Below are 12126 nucleotides of genomic sequence, written 5' to 3' on the forward strand. Positions count from 1 at the left end.
GATAGGGATACTACAAGTATAGGTAAAGATGTACTTGGGAGACAACCTCTGCAAAGGCTTAGAGATTAGAAATAAAATGCTGTGAAAGGCAACTAACCAGTAGAGCAATTTCATTTGGGTCATAGATAAAATTGATTTGTGACAGTCCTGGAAGAGCAGTCAATGGTCAAGTTGTAAAGGATTTTAAATGCCAAACAGAGGAGCTTGGATTCAATCTTAGCATCAAGGGGGTGGGCCTGGACTTGTTGAACACAGCAGTGGCTGTGGTCAGACACATACATTAGAATATTATCTTGGCAGCACTGTGAAAGAAACATTGGAGAGGGGAGACATTTACAGCAAGGAGGCTAATAAGAAAGTTATTTCAGTAGACCAAGTGAGAAGTGATGAGAACTTGAACTAGAGTAGTGGCTATATGAAAGGAGAGAAGAGGAAAGAGGCAAAAGTTCTTGTGGACATAGAAACAGTGTATAGCAATTGATTGGATATGCAGGAGGAGGTGAAGGAAAACAAGGAGATAAGGAAGACTGAGGTTTTGAACCTTTGTGATTAGAAGCATGGAGATGCCCTCAAAAGTTAGGAATAGGGACAATGAATGGTTGGAAGAAGACAGGGTACAGGCAGGGTGCCAAATTGAAAGGCTATTGCAATAGTCTAGGTGGGGGATAGTAAAAGTTTCAACTAGAATGGTCATGCTCAGAGTGGAAAGGAAAGGACAGATGGAAGATACATTGTGGAACTGAAACAACCAGTATTTTCCTTTGAGCAAAACCTCAAAGAAAAGACTGAGCAGCATCTGGTACATCTGGTAAATTATGCACTTTTCTCAGCTCAATGTCTTGGTTTGTTCTCTGTCTCTGGCATAACTGGCTTTCCCCATTATTCCCCTATTTTATATGACATAGTATCACTCTTCAAAATGCCTAGTTACTCAGACATGAACACCCCTATTCAGGACTGACTGTAATTCAGTGCATGCCACAATCCCAGTAATAGAAAAATGCTGTCTGGCAGAGTCTGCTAGCCTCCCACTATCCATATGACACCTCCTTTAAATTGCTTCTCAGAGTTGCTGCTTCAAGAAAGTCTTTCACACAGCAACACACAACCCTTCAACAGCAAGTAATGAATGGGCTGTCACTGGATACCTTTCCATTGAGCTCTGTTTCCCATTTTTCTTTGGGTAAAAGCTATGTCCCTCTTTCAGGCTGTTGTTTGCCTCTGTGACTAAGTTGATATATTATTGATTGGAGTTCAAAATTAGGTTTGTTGTGATGCTTAGCATACTAATAGTAACTACTAAGTGCTAGATACTCATTTAGTTTATTGCCATGTCAGGAGGAATGTACAAACTTTGATTATCAATAAGAGCTTAGCCACTCGGCCATCACTTCAATGTGCGATCTTGGCAAATTGCTCAACTTCTCTGGACCTTAGTGTCCACATCTACAGGAGTAAGAGGCTGTATTGCATCAAGTGTTCTTTAGGTCCATGGAATCCCAATTGGTACATATATATATATACATATATATATAAAATACATACACACATATATGTGTATGTGTGAATATATATAGTAAGTCTACAATATATTTATATATACATATATATGCATATAAGTGTGTTTATTAGCACTGCATGGTACTTTAACAAATCCTGATCATTTATTAAGTATAAAGCTCTTGCAAGCAAAACTGAAAAACTAGATATATTAAATCTAATCTTCACTATGACTAATCAAATATAATATATTCAATAAAGTATCATTGAAGAAAGTATAAAAAATGATTAGAAACTAGAATAAGCATATCCTAAATATTTGATTGGTCAAAGAGTAAATCAGAGAAACAGTAGATAATTTAATCAAAGAAAATGACAATAATAAGAAAACAAACCCAAATTTAGGGGATATAGCCAATATGGTTCTTTGTGGAAAATTACATCTCTAAATCCTTTTAGGAATGAAATGTAAAACAAACCAAAACTGAGCATGCAATTTTTTAAAATTATTTTAAAAGTCAAAAAATTTTAAAGCTCAAATTAACACCAAAATAGAAATATTTAAAATTAAAGAAGAGATTTTTAAAATTGAAAGCATAAAGACAACAAGAGTTGAATTAATAGATAAAACTGAAATTTTTTAATTTAGATAAACAATTAGCAAATCTGATTATTAAAATAAGAAAATTAAATTATTAGCACCAAAAAATGAAAGGAGAAGGGATAACAGATGAAGAAGTCAAGTCGGGTCAGGTATTTATTAAATGTTTACTAGGTATGATGCAATGCTAATGGCTTGAGATACAAATAAAGACAAAAGCAAATTACCTGTTCTCAAGGGCAGGAAAAGATTACATGTAAATGATAGTGAATGCATATATAAACTGCTATCTACAGATAAGATATACACAGCATAAATTGGAAGTAACCTCAGAGGTAAGGCATTACCCTTGTTTGGGGGAGAGGAGAGTGGAAATACCTTCCTACAAAACTTAATATTTGATTGGAGTCTTGAGAAAAGCAAGGGAAGCAAGCAGACAGAGAAGGGGAGACGGAAGGGACAGCCAGTGAAATCAATCAATAAACACATAAACATTAATTAAGTGACTACTAAGTAAAGGGCACTGTGATAAGGGCTGGGGATTTCTTTTTAAGTCAAAGGACAGTTCCTGCTTTCAGTTTACAGTCTTGTTGTCCCAGTTCTCTCGTTCCACCCCCATCAACTCCAACAGACTTTTCTCCGGCCATCTCTACTCTTTCACTTATTTTCAATATCTCTTTCTCTTCTAGCTCCTTTCCTACTGCCTACAAACATGCCCATGTCTTTCCTGTCCTAAAAAATTCCTCACTTGATCATTCCAAGTCTGCTCCATTTTCTCTTCAGCCCTTTTTTACCTAAACTCCTTAAAAATACTATCTGAAATAGTTGTCTCCACTTCCTTTCCTCACACTCTCTTAACCTCTTGTAATCTGGTTCCTGACCTTATCATTCCACCTAAAATGCTTTCTCAAAAGTACTAATGATGTCCTAATTGTTAGATCCAATGGTCTTTTCTCAATCTTCATTCTCTTTGACTTCTCTGCAGTCTTTGGCACTATCGACACTCTCTCTTCTTTAATATTCTCTGCTCCCTAGGTTTTCAGGACACCACTCTCTCTGGATTTCCTCCCACCTCTCTAATCACTCCTTCACTGACTCTTTTGCTGCATCCTCCTACAGACCGCACCCTATATCCAAAGATATCTCTCATGATTCTGTCCTGGGCCCTCTTCTCTTCCTCTTTATACTACTTCCTTTCTCAGCTCCTGTGGATTTAACTACTATCTTTATGCTAATGGTTCTCAAATCTATCTTTCTTAACCCAGTCTGTCTCCTGATTGCTGATCTTGCATATCCAGTCACTTTCTAGATATCTCAAAATGGATGTCCAGAAGACATCCTAAATTCAATATGTTCAAAATCAAACCATTATCTTTCTCTCAATATCCCCCCTCATATATGACTGTACTTATTTCTATAGAGGGCAACATCATCCTCACAGTCATTCACACTAAAAACCCTTCATAACCCGGCCCCTTGGACCTTTCCAGACTACTTACACTTTACTCCCTAACACAAGATTGAAGAGTAGGTGTTGAGGAGTAAGGTATAAGAAGACTGAAAGGGTAGTAGGGAGGTAGGTTATCAAGGGCTTTGAATGCCAAACAGAGCATTTTGTATTTGCTCCTAGAAGAATAAGAAGCCAATGGAGTTTTTTGAGTAGTGGAATGACATGATCAAACCTGCATTTTAGGAAAATCACTTTAATGGCTGGATGGAGAATGAAGGGAATAAGAATTGAATTGAGGCAGGCAGATCTACCAGTAGTCTATTGAAATAATCCAGATGTGAAATGATGACATCATGCACTAGAGTGGCGACACTGTCAGAGGAGCAAAGGGGGCATATTAGAGAAAAACTGCAAAGCTGAAATTAATAGGCCATCCTTGAAGATAGCTGGAACATGAGAGAATGAGAGATTATTAGGAATCCAGGGTGACTACCAAGTTGAAAGTCTGAGGGATTAGGAGGATGGCAGGGAAGTTGGGAGGGGAGGGTTTAGGAGGATAATAATGAGTTCCATTTTAGATACATTGAGTTTAAGACATCTACTAGATATCTAGTTCAAGATGTCTAAAAAGCAGTGAGCAATATGAGATTGGAGTCAGTAAAGAGTTTGGAGCACAATAGGTAGATTTGCAAATCATCAGCACAGAAATAGTCAAATCCATGAGAACTGTTGAAATAATCAATTGAGGTAGTATAGAGGGAGAAGAGAAGAGGGACAAGGAGAAAAACCTAAGGGATACCTAAGGTTAGAGGGCATGGTAGGGTGGAAGAGTCAACAAAGGAAACAGAGAAAGGGAAAAAAAGAAAGAGAAGTGTCCTGAAATATGGAGGAAAAAAAGTATCTAACACAGTCTGGGAGCAAGATGACAGAGACAGCAATAAATCACCCTTACTCTCTTGTGCTCACCTCCAAGCAACCATAAAGTAGCACCCCCAAAATAATCCTAGAGCAGCAGAACCAGCAAAAGATGGGGTGAAGAAATGTTTTAGCCTAAGAAACTTGGAAGATCATCAAGAAAAGTCTGTCTTACTTGGGTAAAGGGTGAATGCAGTCCAGGATAGTTAGTATCCCAGCAAGTCCCACCTGAGTACACCAGCAGGAGATCAAAAGCCCCAGTGTGGTGGAGCAGGCAGATTCCAACACCAGGACCCCCCACCCCTTACATACCTCAGCATAGCTGGGGGAATGGGCAGACTCCAGTTCCACAATGTGTTTCATCACAGCCCCGAGCAAACAGCTAACCTCCAGTTGCCACACCACTTCATGCTTCAGTGTAGCCCTGGAGAAATGAAGAAACATCTCACTAACCTAGCACATGCCAGGCACTAGCATTAGGACCCCAGCTCAGCACTAAAGAACCCATCAAATTCCTACAGCCTCGGCAGAGTCAGCCACCCCCACCACACTCCCTCAGTGTAGCACTAGACATGAAGGTTCCCTATAAGCCTCAGTGCAGCATCAGTGCAGCACCAAGTAAACAGCCAGATCCTGCAGTCCCTGTCACAAGAAGCCTGAGACAGTGCCCCTTCCATCTAGGGAGCAGAGATGAAATGTAAAAGAAAGAAAAAAGGCCAAAAAAAGATGAGCAAAAAACAAAAAAAAAATAATCTGACCATAGAAAGTTACTATGGTGACAGAGAAAATCAGAAAAGGACACAATGCCAAAATACCTATGAGAAAAACCTCAAAGAAAAATGGGAAGTGGTCTCAAGCCCAGAAAGAGCTCATAGAAGAGCTCAAAAAGGAGCTTAAAATCAGATAAGAGAGGTAGAAGAAAAATTGGGAAATGAGAGTGATACAAGAGAATTATGAAAAAAGAGTCGGTAGCTTGAGGAAAAAAAAAAAACAGCTTAAAAAGTAGAATTGGCCAAATGGAAAAGGAGATGCGAAAATCCACTGAAGAAAACAACTCCTTAAAAATTAGAATTGGACAAATGGAAGCTAATGACTCTGAAATATCAAGAATCAAACATTCAAAAGAATGAAAAAAATAGAAGAAAGTGTAAAATATCTCATTGGAAAACTAACTGACCAGGAAAATGGAACCAGGGAGATAATGTCAGAATCATTGGACTACCTGAAAGCCATAATCAAAAGGAGGACCATCTTTCAAGAAACTATCAAAGAAAATTGCCCTGATATCCTGGAACCAGAGGTAACATAGACATTGAAAGAGATCTCAAAATAAAAACCCCAAGGAACATTATAGCAAAATTTCAGAACTATCAGGTCAAGGAAAAAGTACTACAAGTGACCAGAAACAATTCAAATATTGGGAAGACATAATCAGGATTACACAAGATTTAACAGCTGCAACATTAAAGGAACAGAGGTCATGAAACATGATATTCCAGAAGGCAAAGGACTTAAGACTACAACCAGGAATCACCTACCAAGTGAAATTAAGCATAGTACTTCAAGAGAAAAAAATGATCATTCAATGAAATAGAAAGATTTCAAGCTTTATTCTTTTTCATGATTTTTTTATCTGTTTCTTTCACAACTGTGACTAATATGGAAAAATAGTTAACAATATAGCACATGTATAATCTATATCAAATTGTCCTCCATTTTCAGAAGAGGGAAAGGGAGGCAGGGAAAGAGAAAAATTTGGAATGCAAAATCTTGTAAAAAATGAATGCTAAAAATTGTTTTGACATATAATTGGGGGAGAAATAAAATACTATTAAAAAAAGAATGTATCAAGGAGGTAAAAATGATCAATAGTGTAAAAAGAAGCAGAGAAGTTAAGGGAAAATATTGCATTTGGCAAATAAGAGATTATTAGTTACTTTGGAGAGAGAAGTTTCAGTGAAATGATGTGGGTATTCCTGTCAATGAAACAGAACACATCCCACCCATGTTTGCTGGGTTTCTCTGTTCTCATGTTTGTCATGGGGGTCCTTACATGGTTCTGGGGGTTTCCTCAGATTCTCATGATGTCATGAGGATGCCCATGACACATAAAGGCTATTCACGAGTCATTTTATCACCTAACAATGTGACCAGGTAACCTTTTTACACATATATTTTTGTCATCCATGTCTTTAATTCTCATTAATAATCTCCCATTTAATGTTTTACAGCCAGCTAACATCCACTATGCAATCCTCATTTTTAACTCTTTGAAGATGATAATGTTCCTTTTCCCTTGGCCATACAATAACACTTGGAGAATATTGATATTAAAAAGATAGGCCTTTGCCATTGACATGAAGATCCAACGTAAAATTATAGTTGCATGGAAATCTACAGTACTCATGCATTAGTATATGTATTCATGTATATGCAACAAGGTGATGAGTGCCAAAACTGGAATCAGAAAGACCTGAGTTCAAATCCAATCTCAAAAATTATTAGCATTTGACAGCAAAATATCTGGAAGGGAAAGAGGTAAATGAAAAAAATATGTAGTGTAAAATAGGAAAGAGAATTAGGAATGCAGAGATAAGCTGAATACCAAGGTTTTCAGAAGTTAGTGAATCCAACCCAAACCCCTACTTTTCACAATCAAGTTATATTATAATAACTTTAAACAGTTAATTAAATAATATTTCTCCACATCCCTAGAATGTAAGTCAGATTTATTGCAAAAGTTTCGCACAATTTAATGATTTCAAGTCAGACTGTGTTTTAACTAAGGAGTAGAACTTTTATGGTAGTTACTTCTGATTTAAAATCTCCTCTGCAGTATCTCTAACAGTATATCACATGCTCTCTCTTGAAAAGTTGCGGTGATAGGAGACTCACTGCACCTCACTAGGTAATTCTTTTAATTTTCCTGATAGTTCCAGTGACTAGGAAGTCTTCCCTTATAATATGAGCTAACATCTGGTTTTTTTCTGCAATTTCCTCTCATTGACCTGATTTCTACCTAGCAAGATGTTTCTTAGGTGACCTCATATTTTTATACCTACTAACCAAGGGATCCTGAGAGAAACTGAAGGGAAACATAATTTATAATGAGAATAAAGCATCTTATGTCTGTGTGCTAATGAAAAGCCATCTCAGCCAAAGGTCCACATAGCATTGTGGGAAGAGATGTACAAAAATGGCACGTGTATCTAGAAAGTTATCTTCTCTGGAATCTCAGATAAAAACATCTGAAGTGAGAGATTCATAGATTATGAGCTAGATGAGACCACACAGATCATCCTGTCTAATCCCTCATTTTAAAGATAGAGAAATGGAGACCCATAGAGGTAAGGGTCTGAAGTAAAATCAAATCCATGTCTTCCTGAATCCAAGTTTGCCACTCAATCCATTATTATACACATCGAACTTCAGTTCAGATTTCAGTTACAAGGATTTAGTTATAAGGGACCTCCATGACCAGCTAGTCTAATCCATACCCTAAAGACATTATCCATGACATCTAATATAGCAATAACCATTGATATAGTAAATTCTCATTATATGACATGGATATATTCTCAAAATGTATTTTTACTGGACACTATAGATTCATTATCCACTTTGAACTATGAAACAGACAAAAGAGCAAAATTTCCTTTGATTTTTTAAATTTCTAATTCAAAAGTCACACTGAAAGAATAGTAGGAAAGTGGTCAAAATTATATAACTAACCACATAATAGCTAGATGATCTACAAATATCAATTTTATTTCTGGTACTATTAATGTGAGATTTGTGTCCAATGATCAACAAGGTGATACTGGACAAATACACTATATTTATATTTTACATTTCCACTATACATGAAACAAACAAAAAACTAAAGTTATTTCATCTAGACAGATAGATAAGATTTAAGTTCTTCTCAGAAAGGCAAAATAAAGAAGTTGACAGAGTTTAATAGCACCTGAACCCAAAAGTAACAAGAAATGTCATTTCCTGACCTATCATCTCATATTCTTGTTATGAGCATGAGCAAAAAGACCACCTTAAGGTTGAATGTGATTAGATTTCAGTTAGTCAATCGATCATCATTTATCAAGCACCTACTATAAACCAGACATTTTGCTAAGTGATAGGGATACAAATACACAAAAGACAGTTCCTACTCTCATGGAGCTCACAATCTAATGGTAGAGATAACAAACAAGCTGCATACACTGGATAAACAGGAAGAAATTAAAAGAGGGAAAGTGCTTATGAAAAACTTCCAGTCGAAGATGGGATTTTAGCTGAGACTGAAATGGAATCAAAGAAGTCAATAGGCAGCAATAAGGAAGGAAATCATCCTAGGCATGGGCTTTTATTATCATCTCTATGCAGATAACTCCCAGATCTATATATATTCAACCTTGGTCTTTTACCTTCCTCAACTCCCTCATCACACACACACACACATGCACACACACCACATCCCCACCTTTTGAACTTTATTATTTCTTTCACAAATAATACCAATTTTCCAGGCAACTAAGTTCACAATCTCTGGAACATGCTCCTCTCCCCTCAACCCCACATATTCATTCAGTTGCCAAATCTCTTTATAATATCTTTTCTCTCCACTCACAAAGTTACCATTCTATTGGGATCATGTGATTTGCTCAAGGTCACAGAGCTAGTAAGCATCAAGTGTTTGAAGCCTGATTTGGAGTCTCCTGACTCCAGGGCCAGTATTTTATTCACTGTGCCACTTAGCTGCCATATCCTTGTGGAATCTTGGGGGAGATGAGCATGCTCAAAGGCAAATTGAATAAAATTGTGTCAAGATTTGGAAACAAACTGTCAGATAATTCCAAGATCTTTGCCTTAAGGTCCCAAAGAAAGCAAAAGCTGATTCTTTGGGACTCTGTCAATCTACTCAACTTTTGTGGCTCCGGTAGTTTCCAGTACTTTAGCATATTTTACTCTTGGCTAACCCATTACTCCCAGACCAACACTCAGAAGGTTACTCAAAGCAGTCCTCACTCTTTGAAGCTAAAAGGAAGAGAGCAGTGGTAGAGAAGTTCACTTTTTTATGCATGCATCTAGAATTCTGGTTCAGCAACCAATTAGATAACTCGTTGATAAGCAAAAAATGTCTGAAAGCCAATACCTACCTACTCACCCCTCCCGAAAATATTTATGTCATTTACAGGAACTAGTCAGGGAATATTTGTATATATGCTATATAGCCTAGATTACACTTAGATAATCACAAATTGGTAAGTGGAAGGTCTGGACCAATTCACAGTTGTACAAAAGTGTTCCTATTCCACTCACTCTCATTATATATGATTTCTTTAACTAGAAACAGATTTGAATGAATGTTATTTGACATCACTCATAATTATTCATATATTTTCTCTGCAAACTCTGAATCCCAAAGATTGATTTGGTGATTGTGAAAACAGATTGTCAGACAAGAGCCTAGAAGACCAAGGTTCTGCTTCTTAACACTGAGTCTCCAAACCACTGACTGATTATGGGAAAATATAGCCTAAAATATCTATATTACTAGTGAGAGAGCTGCATTTTTTCATTACACTTTTGTCATAATGTTGATATAAAAAATACATAAAATTGATATGCAAACTTACAAATAAATGCCATTACCTAGCATACAGTCAAAGAATATGAACTAGAAGGTTTTTTGACTTTATTTATTTATTTGTTTGATTTTAGCTTTCAGCATTCATTTCCACAAGATTTTGAGTTCCAAATTTTCTCCCCATCTCTCCCCCCCACCCCAAAACACCATGCATTCTGATTACCCCTTCCCCCAATCTTTCCTCCCTTCTATCACACCCCTCCCTTCTCTTATCCCAATCTTCTCTCTTTTCTTGTAGGACGAGATAGATTTCTATATCCCTTTGCCTGTATTTCTTACTTCTCAGTTGCATGTAAAAACAGTTCTCAACATTCATTCCTAAAACATTGAGTTCCAGCTTCTCTCCCTTCCTCCCTCCCCACCCATTCCCATTGAGGAGGCAAGCAATTCAATACAGGCTATATATGTGTAGTTTTGCAAAAGACTTCCATAACAGTCATGTTGTATAAGACTAACTATATTTCTCTCTATCCTATCCTGCCCCTTATTTATTTTATTCTCTCTTTTGATCTTGTCCCTCTCCTAAAGTGTTTACTTCTAACTACTCCCTCCTCCCATTTGCCCTCCCTTGTATCATCCTCCTATACCATTTATCCCCTTCTCCCCTACTTTCCTGTAGTGTAAGATAGATTTTCACACCAAATTGAGTGTGCATGTTGTTCCCTCCTTAAGCCAAATGTGATGAAAGTAAGTTTCACTTTTTCCCTCTCACCTCCTTCCTTTTCCCCTCCATTAAAAAAGCTTTTTCTTGGCTCTTTTATGAGAGATAATTTTCCCCATTCCATTTCTCCCTTTCTCCTCCCAATATACTCCTCTCTCACCCCTTAATTTTATTTTTCTAGATATTATCCCTTCCAATTCAACTCACCCTGAGCCCTCTGTCTATATATAAGTGTATAATCCTTCTAACTATCCAAATACTGAGAAAAGTTTCAAAAGTTACAGTTATTTTCTTCAGCATTTTTTTGGGTCTCCTTTAGCAAGTTGTTGATTGGCTTTCATGATTTTCTTGCATAACTCTCATTTGTCTTCCCAATTTTTCCTCCACCTCTCTTATTTGATTTTCAAAATACTTTTTGAGCTCTTCTGTGGCCTGAGACCACTGCATACTTTTTTTTGCAGGTTTTGGATACAGAAGCCTTGACTTTCAAGTCTTCCTGTGATGGTATATTTTGTTCTTCCTCATCTGAAAGGATAGAAGAAAATACTTGTCCACCAAGAAAGCAATCTTCTATAGTCTCATTTTTTTCCCTTTTTGGGCATTTTTCCAGCCAGTTATTTGACTTTTGAGTCCTTTGTCAAGAGGAGAATATACTCTAGGAATCTATATGTTCTCAGTTCCTCCAAGGTGGCACAATCAAGGGAGAGGAGTTTACTCCTCTCTTGGCCTGCACTTTGGTCTGGAAGCAATCATGAGTTTTTCTGCCCAGGATCTCCAAGTAGAATTCCCTCTCCAGAACCTCTACCAGCTCCACCAGCTAGTGCTTCTCCTCACCCCAGAGCCTCCACTCAGGGCTGAGATCCAGATCAGTGGCTTCATTCCCCCAAGGTCTTTAGGCAGAGAGCTTCAAAAATGGCCAAGGCTAGGGCAGGACCCTGCTCCCTTCTCACCTAGGTGAAAGAGCTTTCTCACTGACCTTTGAAGTTGTCTTTGGCATTTGTGGGGATCTGGAAACCACATCTGCCGCCCAGGATTCTGTGACCCAGCCTGCTCCAGGGCTGTCCCTGCTACACATCACAGTCAAAGCTGTGCTGCACTCTGATCCAAGCCCAGTGTGATAGACCTTTCCTGTTAGCCTTTCAGGCTATCTTGGGCTGAAAAATCTCTTTCACTCTGTCGTTTTGTGACTTCTGCTGCTCTAGAATTTGGTTAGAGTCATTTTTTGCAGGTATTTTATGGGCTGTGGGGAAAGAGCTTCTACAAGTCCATACTTCTATTCTGCTATCTTGGCTCTGCCCTCAGGAGGTTCTTTTTTGGATTAGCAGGTTTTTTTCATTAAGGAACACAAATAA

At 37.6% G+C, this 12126-nt stretch overlaps 1 long non-coding RNA gene across 1 annotated transcript in view; it reads right to left on the reverse strand.

Moving 5' to 3' along the window:
* LOC140520413 (uncharacterized) overlaps positions 1 to 12126 on the reverse strand; it is an 84513-nt gene that overhangs the window by 12104 nt on the left and 60283 nt on the right. Inside the window, exon 4 of the long non-coding RNA XR_011972491.1 lies at positions 4779 to 4890. This is a non-coding gene — a long non-coding RNA (uncharacterized lncRNA). The remainder of the gene's footprint in view (positions 1 to 4778; positions 4891 to 12126) is intronic.

The sequence above is a fragment of the Notamacropus eugenii genome, chromosome 1 (genome assembly GCF_028372415.1).
Source record: "Notamacropus eugenii isolate mMacEug1 chromosome 1, mMacEug1.pri_v2, whole genome shotgun sequence".
Classification (NCBI taxonomy): Eukaryota; Metazoa; Chordata; class Mammalia; order Diprotodontia; family Macropodidae; genus Notamacropus; species Notamacropus eugenii.